At 47.8% G+C, this 15,607-nt stretch overlaps 1 protein-coding gene and 1 pseudogene across 4 annotated transcripts in view; one reads left to right on the top strand and one right to left on the bottom strand.

The window, feature by feature from the left end:
- Positions 3,278-15,607, top strand: part of MGAT5 (mannosyl (alpha-1,6-)-glycoprotein beta-1,6-N-acetyl-glucosaminyltransferase) — a 374,468-nt gene continuing 362,138 nt past the window's right edge. The window contains exon 1 of one of the 4 annotated variants that reach the window (XM_021075187.1): positions 3,278-3,414. The gene's annotated coding sequence lies outside the window, so the exon portion shown is untranslated. Of the gene's footprint in view, positions 3,415-3,612; positions 3,747-15,607 lie in introns of those variants that run through there. The other 3 variants (XM_021075189.1, XM_021075184.1, XM_021075185.1) reach the window with 3 other exon arrangements.
- The window catches only part of LOC100152750, a 103,174-nt pseudogene continuing 92,239 nt past the window's right edge, over positions 4,673-15,607 (bottom strand).

The following is a 15,607-nucleotide window of genomic DNA, read 5'->3' as shown; positions in this document are numbered from 1 at the left end:
ACTATGGAACTTAAGGAAAAAAAAGTTAACATAAAACAAGACACAGAGACTTTTATCTTAAGTAAAGGTGAGAACCAAGGGACTCAAGGTCTCAGGGACCAAGAGCCCAGCCTCAAGAAACCACACTGCTTTTATTGTGCGCTTGAGGATTACGTCAAGAGAAAAGGGGGTTGTAGGTGCAGGCTATAGGTTTTTTTTTTTTTTACTATTTTAAAAGTCACTTAGCTGGTAAATGGTTAAACTTTTTACTCTAAACTATAGGCATTTAAGAATCATTAGCATTTGAGTTAGCTATCTATGCAAAGCATTTCAGAGAATCCTCAAGTCTTTTACCATCACCGTGACTGTTTCTCAAGCAGGAAGACGGACAAAGTAAGGAAGGACAAGATGGAGTTTTCAGCAAAGAGGCTAAGAAAATATTATAAAAACATGTCTCGCAACAACCCCTTAATTTCTAGTGTATCCTTTAGAGTGGTTTCTGCCCTGGTCTTTATTTCTTCCTGGCTTTCTTGGGGTGGGCAGCAGAGCACAGTAGAAAGAGTCTGCGATCTGGAGTCAGGAAAATGGGATTCCATCCCTGACTCTGATTCTACTCAATACTGCCTACTGGTGGGCAGATTACCTAACTTTGCTAAGTCTTGGCTGCTGCTTCTATAAAATGGGTATAGTGAAACCTGCTTCATGAATTGTTATAAAGATTAATATAACTCACATAAAACTTAATAAGTAGTGCTGGGAAACAATGGGCTTTGATTGTGTGGACAGAGTTGTGTTTTCTAAATTTATAACTGAGCTGTTATCTACAGTATGGTACATGGGACAAACATGTGGAAAGAAATGGATCAGATTTAGTAATAGCAACAGACACTGTTGCATTGTAGTGAATTAATCCCAAACATCTTTCTTCTGTGAGCATAACCACATATTTCACAGGAGGTGGAAATGCTAAAAGTGAATCACTGTTCACCAAGTAAGTCTGACCTTGACCATCAGCTACCAGGGCTTTCACTATTGAAATTCTACTGTGTTATTTTCTTCCTCTCTAACTTTGTCATCAAGTCTCTCTTGAGATGACATGATGAAATAGACAACTCCATCCTAGTAAGCGTCTCTGCAAGCAGTGTCCTTTAGCCATTATTATGGTAATTTACAATTTAACTCTGAAAGAAAAACAGTTGAGATAGTATTAATTTCCCTCAAAGGCATTGCAAGTATATTATTCATATGAAGAAACAGAATATATGTAATATAAATATATTTGCATTAGGTAATATATGTGATGTGTGTACCTATGGATATTACATCCTTAAACTTTACTTCTTTTTATATACATATGCTTTTTTTAAAAAAAAAACTCAAATAGTAAACATCTGTAATATCCTCTAAAGCAGTGGGTCTGCAGTGTTTAAATGGTTGATGTCTTTCAGAAATCTCTAGGCAACCAGGTGGTACAGTTATTAACCACCCGCAGGAACTTGGCTTCAAAGCGAATCTTTTAGGATCAGGATCTGTACCATCCGAATCCAAAGCACAGAAAGTCCTGGCCACCAGATGTCACCATTCTTCTATTTCCCACCCAGTGCCCAAGGAGGGAGTGAGATGTTATTTTTCTTCCAAAGGACTGAGGGAAATTCATGCCTCCCAACATTCCTGGGATTTCACCAAAAGGTCTTATTAAGAAGAATCCTCCTGTCCATGCAGATTTCCTTGTGGCTCTTGATTGTTCCCTGGACGGTTCCTTACAACTCAGAATCTAAGTGGTTGATAATTCGGGGCTCACCTGGTTGGGAACTGTTAGAAACATTTTCTCTGGCTTGAAATGAAAGATAGGACAGACCTAGAGCCTAGTGCTTGCTCAATCAAAGAGAGGCCGAAGGGTGTTTCTATTAAGATCCTGGAGACAGGAGACCTCTTAAACCAGCTGGGTGGCCCTGAGAACTTATGTACAAAGTGAGACACTTTAATTCATTTTTAGGGTCTAAGAATTCCATCATCTTCAGTTTTTAAATGCTTCTGCTAGGGAGGATGGGCAATAAGATAGGGTGATCTAAGTTCAAGAAAGAAGATCAGGCGTTCCCCTTGTGGTTCAGTGGGTTATGAACTGGACTAGTATCCATGAGGATGCAGGTTCCATCCCTGGCCTTGCTCAGTGGGTTAAGGACCTGGCGTTGCTGGGAGCTGTGGTGTAGATTTCAGACATGGCTTGGTTCCTACATTGCTGTGGCTGTGGTATAGGCTGATTCGATGCCAAGCCTAGGAACTTCCATATGCTGCAGGTGTGGCCCTAAAAAGCCAAAAAAAAAAAAAAAAAAAAAAAGCAGACAGAAGCCATCCCCCCCCCCCCCCCGGGGTGTGTGTGTGTGTGTGTGTGTGTGTGTGTGAATTGGTGGGGGTGGAGAAATTCTGCAGGGAAGGTAAGGGAAAGCTCAACATAAACTTGATACAGTAACTTCATGTAATGACTGGTTCCAAGGCTTGGAATTTGATGGGGTTATGAACCTTGCTGTTTCCACCCCTAGGTAATCCACCAGGGCACTTGCCTTCCATTCCATCTACTACTTAACAAGGATCTATAATGCTTAGCCATGTAAATGCACAGCATTCTCTCTCCTGGGGCTTGGCTGGATTTAATATGTCATGTCAGTCAATGTTCTTTGTGGTGCCTTCAGGGCTTGGGAGTTGTTTTATTTCTTTTTGAATTTACAACAGCACAGTGTTCAGCTAACCTGCCCAGAGTGTTCATAAAATCCATTGGCAGGAGAGGGGAAGAAAAAGAGAAAGAAAATTCATTTATTGAGTGCCTGCTATGTGCCGGACATTACTAAATACTTCACGTGTATTTTTATCTCTTCTTCAAAATAACCTCACAGAGCCTCATTTATTATGTTTGTAGATAAAGATGTTGAATTCAAATGGCTAAGTGGTTTGTTCAAGGTCACAAAAACCAAGTGGCAGGAACTCACACTGCTTCATATAACACACTCTACAAAGATGGAAACGGAGGCTCAGGGCACTGATTCCAGCTGCCGGTACCAGCAGTTAAGTCCATAATCTCCCCTCACTGGGCTTCAAGTGCTGGAAGGTCAGGAGTGCTGAGAGGCCTGGACTACACCTCTCTGGAGGGTGCACTGTCACATCAGTATTTGCACACTGCCCCTATCCTTGCTAGAATGTTATTTGTGATCGCAAGCAAACTATCTCCCTAACTCCCTTCTTCCTTTGGGCTGCGGAATTGAAGGCTTGGTAGAAGTCCTTTCCGACAGAGTTGGGAGTTTGCAGACGGCCCCTGAGAGGCTGGGGCGTTCAGAATTGGCTGAGCGCTCCGCGGGGAGGGCGGGGAGTTTGCCGAACGTCCCTGGCCGGAATCCCTGCGTTAGAGAGCTGCGAGCCCAGAACCCGGGAGAAGTTGGAAAGGTCGGTAGGGGAGGGCTGGAAGAAATTGCGATCAGATCCCCGCCCTGGTCGGCTGCGCCCGGGAGGAGAGTCTCTGCAGTGTCCAGGTCGAGTGTGGACGCGCCGCGCGCGGCCCCGCCAGGGCTGAGAGTTTGCAGACCATCCCTGCCGCGGCCCGCTCGGCGGCGGCCCTGCGGCTCCCCCTGCAGCCGCGGCGGCCCCGGGCGCGATCGAGCCCAGTTAGCCGCGCCGCAGGCTCGGGGCGCCGCGACCCCTTGCCCCGCCGCGCCCTGGGCCCCGCGTGGACGGCGGCTGGCGGGCGCTCCCGGCTGCTGCTGCTGCCCAACAAGGAGGTGAGAGCCAATGTGTCGGGGCAACAGCGTCAAAGCTCTCCATCTCCCCGGGGAGATGAACGCAGAGGGGACAGCGGAGGGCGAGGGGAGCTGCGCGCAGGGGTGGGGGAGAGTCTGCACTGAGTGCTGCGTGGCCGGGGGGATTCCGGCTGCCGCCCCCCGCCGTCTGCGTGGGTGCCCCAGCCGCTCTGCGGGACCCGGGAGTGCAAACGAGGACGCGCCTGGGGGCGCCCACCTGCCCGGAGCAGCCCCTTCCCCGGGGAAGCTGCAGGCGGCCCCCATGCCTCTGAGAAGGGGGAGATTGTGGGCTTTTCAAGGGACTGTCCGGAGGAGGCTTTGGTTGCGCGGGCTGGAGGCAAGCGGCCAAGGATGGCAGGTGGGCGCTCGGACCGGGGAGGAGCCTGGTGGGGTTCACGCTGCGGGTGTGTGCTGGACTGGGGTCCCAGGGACTTGGGCGCTCAGGGCAGGCTCAGCCTTGGGCCAGTGGGGAGGAAGAAGAAGGGAGGTTGGCTCCGGGCCCTAGGGGGAGAGGGATGCGGCAGGCAGGATCTCTGGTCCAGGAAACCTGGGAGCGTGGGGGTGTCCCCCACCTTTGGAGGATCTCCACGGGCCCACCACCCCGCGGGCGTGATCTGCGAGGCTGCCTGGCCGGAGAGGCTGAGGGGAACGCGGAGCGCACACCCGCGCACACAATCCCCGAGAGCATGCTCAGTGTGGCCCTGGGAACTTCCTGCCGAGTAGCGAGCCGCTCCGGCCCCCTCCCGGCCCCCTCCCGGCCCGCTGCTGGTAAAGTTGGGGGCGCGGCTCCGGCGTGTCGCCCTTTCGCGCCTCCGACCCCTGCCTCGCCTTTACCCGGCTCCTGGCGCTGCTCACGCTGATCACCCCCGCGGCCGAGAACCGGGGCGTGGATGTCACCCCCAGCTTCCTCAGGCCAGGTCCGAGGCCGGTGGCCAGAGGCCTGGCGTTGAAGCTGCTAGAGGCGGGGAGGAGGAGGACCCGTTGGCGATGCGCTCGCGGTGCTCAAGGTCCCGGCGCCGGCACTGGGTGGAAGGGGGTGTGTGAGCCCGGGGACGCTCGCGCACACACTGGCTGTCACACAAAGCCGTGGTTTCGTAGCTGCCGCGCGGAAGAGGGAAGAGGTGGCGCTTGCATTGTCCAGCCACGTTTGGAGCGCCAGCAGGGTCCTGGGCGCTTGGAGGCTGCAGGAACCTGACGATGCATAGGGTTTTCAGAGACGCCGGAGCGAGGTCTGGAGCCGGGTACTCCTGGCACTGACTGTCAGGCCCGGCCCAAGCCGGACGCTTCTATCTGCACACAGCTCTGGCGGCCCAGTTAGGGAAGGTTGCCTACTTGTGGGGCCGTGAAGTTGGGGAGGGGAAAGCTGAGGTTTGTGGAGGGTTTGCGTGGAATGGCAGCACTACACCAGTAAACAACTCGGATTCAAGTGTTAGAGGTAGGCTCTCATTCTCAAGAGAGGCAAGTGGTAAGCTAGTGCGCCCCCAGTACGCCCCCATTCATTATCAGGACCTGGGCCACTTGGTATGTTTTTTCTCTGATAGACCACTCCCAACCTTCCCACCTTTCCCACCCCACCCTTGCCCAGGTTAGCCACCCATGTTCTGAGCCTTGACTCAGGATCAGCACTTAATTGTTTTTGATTGGAATTGTTTCAAGCTGGTCAGACCATCCCAGATCTGTCTTAATAAAGGAATTTTTTTCTCCTGCAAATTCTTTTTGTTGGTATTGTTCAGGCCTAAGATAGGCACTCTCAGGATTCGGATTGGCTCTATTAGGATTAGAGCAAAGCTCCCCTTTCTAGAGGGCTTTTTGGTTTTCTCCAGTTATCAACTTGATGTTTGTGTAGTGAACTTGAAATGGAAAGGCCCTGGAGACAATGTGGTGGGAAGGGAAGAAGGTGGTGACCCTCCTGCCTCTTGTAGGACTAGAGGAAGAGGAGAAGGACACTGCTGTGTCTGGACACAGGTTTGAGATTTTCATCTCCTTTGTTCCAGCCTGCCTACCTGGGTTTGGGACACTTGTGACTAGGGTCACTGGGAGAAAGGAGTCTGCAGTCCTGGTTTGGGGCTTTGCAGGGTTTGCACCTACCCATGCAGCTGTCAGTTGGTATTAAGGCAACTGTAGTGGCAGGAGGGTTGGGGGGCTCTGTTCAGATCTGCCAGTGACATCTGTGTATTCCAGCTGTGGCTGCCAAGCAGCTCATGGGCCTTTGAATCTCCTCAGCAGTGTGCATTTCCAGTTCTTTGTGTTTAAAAGTGTGAATACAGTACTCATATATATTCACACATTTGTCTATACGTTTTTATAAAGAAGCCCGTGCATATGTATGTGCATCTGCAGTGTTCCTTTGGTAGCATCTTGGAGCTGGAAGGGACCTCACGAGATCATAGGAATTCAAATTTGCTCCCTTCCCATTCAGTTTTCTCGATTAAAAATAACCAACCAGCCTTCTGCCCAGCTGGCCACCCAAAGCATTGCCATGCCAGATTCCCTTTGTGATCTCAGCTGAGGGTACCCCTTTTGGTCCTTTCGCTAAGACGTGGGGTTCCTCATCATAGGTTCCAGATGTCACTCTGACATTTGACATGACTTTTCCTAATGCTTCACGTGGCTGGGGAATCTAAGTCACTGCAGAGTCACCCTCAGGATGATTTTGGCAGGGCATAGGCAGTGACCCATGTCCCCGGCAGAGATGTCTGGAAAACTGCCAGGAGCAGTCATCAGTGCGACTTGGGTTGGAAAGTTCCTGTCCTTTTGCACTCTTGGTCCTCCAGGCAGGTAGTTGCTCTGCTCCTTCCTAAAAGTCTTAAAGAGCAATGGGAGCTCATTTTATTCCCTCCTCCTTAACTATCTTGGTCTCCTGGCTGTAGGTAGGGTGGCGGTTGGTTGGGGGTGTTATTCTCCCTTGATGTTATCACAGTAGGTTTTGGGAAAGCCTGTGCTGTCAGGAGCATTTTCCCTGGGGACTTGTTATAGAGAAATGTCAGTTTGGGAAAGGGTCTTGGTGTCAGGTGAACTGTTAACAGATGGTTTTGGCTAAAGGAAGTGTGTGCGTTTCACAATCTAGGTTCTTTAAAAAAAGAGAGAGCAGAGTGGGGGGCAGGTATAACTTTATATTTGGGGGGTGGGTGACTGTTGAGAAGTTTGAGTCAGAGATAAATTTGGGGAGTTCTCTGGCGGCTCAGAGGTTTAAGGATCCAGCATTGTCACAGCTGTGGCTTGGGTTTGATCCCTGGCCCAGGAACTTCTGAAGGCCATGGGTGTAGCAAGAAAGAAAGAAAGAGAGAAAGAAAGAAATTTGGTACATGCCAATACACCTTTTACTAGGCTGCCTTTAAAGATCATAATTGCTTTGAAGTATAGGGTCACTCTTAATAGCCAGAAGATGGTAATACTTTTCAGTTTCTGTTCAGAATTGAGTAAAGATCTCCCCAGCGTCGTCTTCTTAAAGTCTCTAATCAAAGCTATGTCCCCATACTATCTTGCATCCTGGCTCTACATGAAAAGTCCGAGCATAGTCGTGACCTCAGTGCCAGCTGCGAGTTCTCACCGAGAGTTTATCAGGCAGCCACCTTGAGGTGGTAGGTGCTGGTACTGTTATGAAGATGTCCTCCTTCAAAATTACCTTCTTACTTTTAATTCATCTGACCTTCTCTTTCAGTGTGTTAATGCAAACTAATATCTCTTGGAAAGCTGCCAAGATGGGTCCCAGGAGCCTTAGTACATTAACCATGTTTTCAGCTAGAAGAGTTGGGACTTGATCTCTGTTTGCCCACTTGGACTGTTGCATTTATTTGTTTGTTTTTTTTTCATTGCCACAATGAAGTGTCTCCGTCCCCAACTTTGTCATATCCAGAAGGCAGTATTTATGCATGAGAAGGGTTGGAGGAATTGCTGTGTTTCTTCACAATCTCACAATAGCTCTCTTGTCTGAATACCTAACCTTCTGCAAAGGGAACAGGCGTCTTCCTGTCAGGGCCCTTTATCCATCCTCAAAAATCTGGACAGGCAAGGGGAATAAGCTATTGTGATAGAGTTTGGTGGGGGAGGGTTCTCCCTGAAAACTGGCACCCCCCACTGCCATGCTTGTGTGTCTGTGTGCCTGCTGGACCTTGGCCCCAGCTGGGGTGGTTACCTAGGATGGCTAAGGAGTATTTCTCCACCCTTTTGCCCCTGAACTCAAGACCTTGCTATATCCAAGTGTTTTGTTACCTGTAAGAGTACCGGTGTTTGCAACTGATTTACTTTTTTTGAAAAGTCAGCCCTTCAAGGTTATCCTTAGAAGAATAACAGCCTCACTGATTTGCATCCCTCCTTGATTTGAGGGGCCGGCCCTTGAGGCAATGGGTACCAGATACTGCCCACACGTCCTGCCCAAGCTCCTCCCACCAACTCTGACCAAAGCTCTGCTCCTTAGTGCTGTCATTCTGAGCACAGTCTGCTTTGAAGTTCTGGTGTGCTGGTAAGATGTGTTTTATAATATCCCACACTGAACAGTCTTCCGATACAATAGTTTTGGATCTCTTTCATGGCTCCGTCCACCGAGTCTGTTGTGTTGGTGATCAGCAAAGATTGCATGTCTCGGTGGAGAAATGTCGCGAACAGGTGGGCGAGAAACTCCAAGTGATGGTGATGAAAAATGTGTCTTCTGTTGTGGCCTGATTGCAAAGGCTTCTTTTGTATCTCATTTACTCCTCACTGCAATACTGATGTGGATACTATTGTTAGTCCCAGTTTATACATGGGGGAGACAGGCATTGGGAGGTTATGAAAGCTGGCCAAGGTCACACACAGCTATTGAGTAGCAGGGTGAGTAAGTGCAGAGCCCAGGGTAGCTGGACTGGGCTTAGTGGTTTAGGATAGCAAGCTCACCCTGTACTAGCCAGCACTTTCTCTCAACCAAAGCCAGAAGGGGTCTTAGACACTCGGGGGTGGAAGGGACCTCAGGGAGATTTCCCCCCCTCAACCCCTCCAAATCCCTTCTCTTCCTAGCCGAGGTCCTGGAGGTGCAGCAAGGTAGGAGGACTTGCTCCAAGTCTTCCGGGCAAATCCCAGAGCAAAGCTGGGCCTGGACTCTGACCCTTGATCCCACAGGAACAATGATAACAACTGATAACTGATGTGTGCCTGCTTTGTTTATAGAAATGACCCAGGAAGAGAATGTGATAGTCATTTGACTTCTGTCCCTCCTGCTCCCAGAGCCCTGCTCACAGCCAGTCTCCCCCTGGAAATCTGGTGGGGGGCACGTGGGTGTGCCCAGGTCCCTTCCTCCTCCCCAGATGGAAGAATCTGAGCAACTTATATGCCTTTAAGTGAAGGGTTCCCTTGCTTATGTCATCTTCTAAGTTTGACATTTTAGGAATATAGTCTGGGATGGATTTTACATTTCACTCTTTTTTTCTTTTTCTTTCTATGGCCACACCCACTGCATATGGAAGTTCCCAGGCTAGGGGTTGAACCGGAGGTGCAGATGCCCACCTACTGGGATCTGAGCTGCATCTGTGCCCTGCACAGCAGCTTGCAGCAACACCAGATCCTTAACCCACTGAGTAAGGCCAGGGACAGAACCTGAATCATCACAGACACTATGTTGAGTTCTTAACCTGCTGAACCACAAAAGGAACTCCACATTTCACCCTTAAATATTCATTCTCTCACTCCCTGTTTGTTTTTCCTCTGTGTCTGTGTCTGTGTCTTAGTGCTCCTGGTCCCCCTCAGCACTGATTTCCACCCTTTAGGAGCATGGAGTGGCTGAGGGCTGACCTGGCAGAGGTATCAGGGCTGTCCCTCAACATTTGCAATGAATGGCCTGGGAAGACATCCCCACAGTGTCTCTTGGAAAGTAAAAGGGGATTGGATGAGCTCCAAAGTTCTGTTCATTCCTAAAGTTGTCCCTCGAAAGAGAGCTGAGGTCCTGCAAAATATTCCTCTGGCCACTGGGATCATCGTACTTTAAAGAATCTCTGCATCTGCAGTCCCAAGGAACACGCTTGCCTTTCGGTGGATTCCTTACCTAGGACCAGCCTTGCCTCAGGCACATTATCGTCCTCACCTGTTCCTGATTCTGAGCTTCCAGTTAATTAATAGTTCCTCCCTGCCCAAGATGTTTAGTCTTGGCCTGATCAGGGCGCACACAGAAGAGTTCGGTTCAGTTGTGAAGCAATATGCAAATTAAGAATACATTAATTTAGTCCATTTGACCGATGTGAGCTTTAGTTCTTATGTTGGAAAGTAAGAGGGGATTGAACGAGCTCCAAAGTTCTGTTCAGTCTTAAAGATGTATAATTCTACACGTGTGGCAAAGGAGGTGAAGGCTAAAGAAATAAAATTCCCAGAGTTCCTGCCATGGTTCCGCAGAAACGAATCCGACAGTAACCATGAGGTTGTGGGTTCGGTCCCTTGCCTCTCTCAGTGGGTTAAGGATCCGGCATTGCCATGAGCTGTGGTGTAGGTCGCAGACTCGGCTCAGATCCTGCATTGCTGGGGCTGTGGTGTAGCCAGCAGTTGTAGCTCCGATTCGACCCCTAGCCTGGAAACTTCCAGGTTCACGGGTGTGGCCCTTAAAAGCAAAAAAAAAGAAGTATAGGGAGTTTGCCATCAATTTCCTTGCAGCTGCTTTTTTTTTTTGACTGTTATTTTCGACCACGTTTTTTTTGTTTGTTTTTAAATTTACTAGTGTTCATTCCAATGAGGAGTGTTCTAAACAACCAGTTTTTTTCTCTTACATGTTGGTTTAGGAAAGCACTGTCTATGCCTCTTGCTTGGTGTTGTCTTTCTGTTTTCCTTCGGTACTTTTTTTAGTAATTGTGTTTGACGTACTCCCTTCACCCCCTCTCCTAGCATTTTTCAGAGCCACCAAGGTTAGAGTTAGCCCTAAGTGGGGATCTGGAGAGGAAGGGGCACTTTCCTCCCTCTCCCTCCCCAATAATATGCTTCGTATGGCGAGTCCCCAGTCTTACGTGTGACCTTCAAAACATAATTTCAAGCCCCTCTGTCCACTGGGATGGCATATGTTATTTAACAGAGTTCTCGGCTCCAGTAACTAAGAATGGTCTGTTTCCCCTCCTCCCTAAAGTGATGTCTAACTCTTGTGCTTGCTAGATTTTGTTTTTTCTTTTTAGGGCCCCATCTGTGGCTTATGGAAGTTCCCAGGCTAGGGGGCATATTGGAGCTGCACCTGCTGGCCTACACCACAGCCACAGCCACACCAGGTCTGAACCATGTCTGCAACATACACTGCAGGTCATGACACTGCCAAATCTTTAACCCACTGAGCAGGGCCAGTGATCAAACCCACGTCCTCATGGATACTAGTCAGGTTCTTTACTGCTGAACCACAACTGGAACTTCTGTGCTTGCTAGATTTACAGGCGACGTTATGTAATCTTTGTATAATATTTAATTTTTTTTTTTTGTCTTTTTGTCTTTTTGTTGTTGTTGTTGCTATTTCTTGGGCCGCTCCCGCGGCATATGGAGGTTCCCAGGCTAGGGGTTGAATCGGAGCTGTAGCCACCGGCCTACGCCAGAGCCACAGCAACGCGGGATCCGAGCCGCGTCTGCAACCTACACCACAGCTCACGGCAACGCCGGATCGTTAACCCACTGAGCAAGGGCAGGGACCGAACCCGCAACCTCATGGTTCCTAGTCAGATTCGTTAACCACTGCGCCACGACGGGAACTCCCTTTTTTTTTTTTTTTTTTGTCTTTTTAGGGCTGCACCTGCGGCATATGGAGGTTCCCAGGCTAGGGGTCTAATCGGAGCTACAGCTGCCGACCTACGCCATAGCCACAGCTATGCAGGATCCTAGTCATGTCTGAGACCTACACCGCACACCTCATAGCAACAACAAATCCTCAACCCATTGAGCAAGGCCAGGGATTGAACCAGTGACCTTATGGTTCCTGGTCGGATTTGTTTCTGCTGCACCATGATGGGAACTCCCTTTGTACAATATTTAGAACAGGCAAATGTAATTCTCTTGGGCAAATGTTACCAACTTTCTTTTATAGGTTCACCATTCCTTATTTCCCATCTTGATGTCCACTGAGCTCCAGAAAAGGAGAGGGTTTTTTTTCCCCCCAAGTTGGTTAAAAAATAACATCTGGCCCCCAGGTTTTCTCAGAAAGGAATCTGAAGTTCTGTTACCTTGGACAGGGCCTGGCACCACATCACCATCTGCTGGGTAGCAGGGCATCATGGGTAAGCTCCTGTTCAGGCAGGTGAGGCCTCTCTGCACTTTGTGAGTTGTCTTCATTTTAGTGCTCTGTGATTCTGGTTTCTCATCTGTCAGATGAGGCATCTCAGTGTTTCCTGAATCTTTGGGATTCTGCTAGTCTGCCTCTTTGGCTGAGCCCAGCACACTCAGCTACTGTACTTTGTTTAATCTGTCCCTAAGTATATTCTTAGGTGTGGTTCTAATTTTGAGGTCCTTTTTGGCTGTGCCAGTTTAGAGTTCTGTTTGTAAACCAATCAGTGGACTTTCTGTACACATTTTTTTCCTCCTTCCCTGTGAGCATTATTTGTGGGCTCATGAAGCCCAGCAAATTGAGACTGTGTGTGAGTGTGTGTGTTGGTTCATGGTACACACCACTAGGGCTTATTACCTTATTGTCATACTGTCTATAGAAAGAACTAGAAGTGATCATAGAGCTGCACATTTCTGGAATAGCCATCAGTTAAATGAAACCTGTAGAAAGTTTCTGTGGAAGGATTTTTTTTTTAAATGTGGCTTTTCTCCTAGTACATGCTTGTCAAAATTATAGCCAGAAGATTGCGTGGATAAATAATGACTTTATTATACTTCCCTATAGACTGCCTTAAAGTGTTTCCCATAATAATGAGTTGCTTATTCTGTCCTACTGCCTTTTCTTTAATTGCTCTTGTAATCAGAATCAGATATAGCTTTCCATTTCTGATGCCATGCCTGGTTAGTGTTCTCCAAGTTCCATAGTTTCTTCCCAGTTCAGTGGCTTCAAGATAGACTTTTCTATTTCCTCATTGTCAGCCTTTGTATAAAGATGACAAGATTACATCATCTTTATGTTACTGCTGTAACAAATAACCACAGACTTGGTGACTGACAGGAATACAAACTTATTGTCTTATAATGTTAGGTCAGAGGTCCAACACAGGTCTCATTGGCTAAAATCAAGGTGTCCATTCCTTCATGAAGCTCTAGGGGAGAATCCTTCTCCTTGCCTCATTCAGCTTCCAGTGGCCACCACATTCACAGGCTCATGCCCGCTTCCTCCTCTAGTGTCAAAACCAGCAATGGTGGGCTGACTCCTTGTCCCTCTGCCATCAGGCCAAGACTAGTGTGCCTCCTTGGCTGAGCTGTGGGACCACACCTGGGGAAGATTCTCTGATTTCAGGATTTCTGTGATTAGATGGGGCCCACCTAGAAAATCCGGGATAAATTCATCTCAGGATTCTTTTTTTTTTTTTTTTTTTTTTTTTTTGTCTTTTTGCTATTTCTTTGGGCCGCTCCCACGGCATATGGAGGTTCCCAGGCTAGGGGTCGAATCGGAGCTGTAGCCACTGGCCTACGCCAGAGCCACAGCAACGTGGGATCCGAGCCGCGTCTGCAACCTACACCACAGCTCACAGCAACGCCAGATCGTTAACCCACTGAGCAAGGGCAGGGACCGAACCCGCAACCTCATGGTTCCTAGTCGGATTCGTTAACCACTGCGCCACGACGGGAACTCCCATCTCAAGATTCTTAACTTCATCACACCTGTCCTATAAGGCAGCAGATTCACAGGTTTCAGGGATTAAGATGTAAACATGCTTGAGGGCCATTTTCCTGCCTGCCACGGTCCTCAAAACTCTTGGGGAAATGGTTTTTTGGAGTTCCTACTGTGGTCCAAGGGAATTGGTGGCATCTTAGGAGTGCTGGGTTCTATCCTGACCCAGTGTCGCTGAAGCTGCAGCTTAGGTTGCAACTGAGGTTGAATCTGATCCCTGGCCCAGGAACTCTATATGCCTTGGGGTGGCCAAAAGGAAAAAAAAAAATGTTTTTTTACTTTTTATATAAAGGAACTGTTGTTTTCTGTTGAGAAACTTTATTGTCAGGGGAAATTTGCCTCTTTCCTTGTTTCTTATCTTTTTGTATATGTTTTAAGTCAACTATTTGCAAAACATGTGGTATCTAAGGTTTGAGTTCTGAGGTAGCCAGACATTGAACTACATATGTTTTTTGTTGTGACTTATGTCATTATCAGTAGTCCTACTGTCATGACAGGACTGAGGTGCAAGAAGACTTGCCCAGGGTCATACACCTGGAAGTGGTGGAGCCAGACCACAAAGATCTCATTGATTCCAAAGCCTGTGTTCTTTTCGCTCTGCCTTCCTGCCTTATAAGTGATCATGGAAAATCAAAATGAGAAATGGTAATGGGAAAACTTAAAATAATGTAAAATCTCTCTGTTTCTGCCAAGGCAGTTACAAATGGTAAATAATGTCTGTGGCAGATTGATTGCACTAATGGCCCCGCTTAATGGCCTCCCTATATCCACACTCTTTGCCTTGTAACTTATTAGTCCCCTTCTCTTCCCTACCCAACTACTGGGATTGGCCATGTGACTGCTTTGGCTTAAGGATGTTAGCAGATGCCAAGCCTACAGGTTCATGTTTCTGATTGCCATTGCCATTTATCCAGCTGGGCATGCTTGCTCAAGTCCCTGCCACCCCCATGAGAGCACGCCCAGGCTAGTCTGAGGGAGGGACTGAGAGATGCATGGAAATGAGCCAAGTTGTGTCAGCTGAGGCCTTCCTGGACTAGTGAGCCGCACCACTGAACTGCAGGCTGATCGAAGTCTCCTAAGCAGGTCTCGCCAAGGTCAGTTAAGCCTGCCCTAGGTTACCAGAACCAGCCAGCTAACCTGTGAAGGAGTCATGGAAGGCATTGATGATTACTGTTTTAAGCCAGAGTTCTAGGAAAGTTTGTTATGCAGCAATTGCTAACTGATACAAAGCATGTATCAGATACTTGCATGGCATAAGAAGTAATTTTAGCGTCTTTTTGAAGATCATTTAAATTATTTATATTCTCTTTAAAATCTTTAATATAATTAAAATACAAAATATTGTAATATATTTTTAAGATGATGTGTTAGGCTAAAGAACTTTCCCATTATATCAACCCTTCTTTTCTTTTGTTTTCAGTAACATGAAAATCCATTACATTCTTAACAGTTTCAGTTAGAAGCAGATTTATTTTTCCTCCTCAAACTATCATTTCTAATGTGGTGACTTTTGTTCCTCACCCTACAGTGGGTAATATATTGACTCGAAACTGACATACACATGTGTGTATAACACCAAGAAAAATTTCACGAGACAGTGCCTACCCTTCTACCTCTGTTGGCCTCTGATGTTTCTACTCTTTTGCATTTACGTAAGAAATACTGGTCAGGAGATCCTGTCATGGCACAGTGGAAACGAATCCAACTAGAAACCTTGAGGTTGCGGTATTTAATCCCTGGCCTCACTCAGTGAGTTAAGGATCTGGCATTGCCATGAGCTGTGGTTTAGGCCACAGTCACAGCTTGGATCCTGCATTGCTGTGGCTGTTGTGTAGGCTGGCAGTTGTAGCTCCGATTTGACCCCTTGCCTGGGAACCTCCATATGCCATGGGTGTGTCCCTTATAAAAAGCAAAAAAAAAAAAAAAAAAAAAAAGAAAAAACTGGTCAAGATTCAACCTACAGCCCATTGTGTAAATAAAGGTTTGTTGGAACCCAGTCACTTCCATTTGGATCCTTTATGGCTGCTGTCGGGTGCCAGTGGCAGAGTGAGCAGTTGTGACAACGTTTATGTGGCCTGCAAAGCCTAAGGTGTTT

Source organism: Sus scrofa, chromosome 15 (genome assembly GCF_000003025.6).
Source record: "Sus scrofa isolate TJ Tabasco breed Duroc chromosome 15, Sscrofa11.1, whole genome shotgun sequence".
Lineage (NCBI taxonomy): Eukaryota > Metazoa > Chordata > Mammalia > Artiodactyla > Suidae > Sus > Sus scrofa.
Note: the sequence above shows the minus strand (reverse complement) of the source record. Positions and strands in the feature narration are given on the sequence as shown.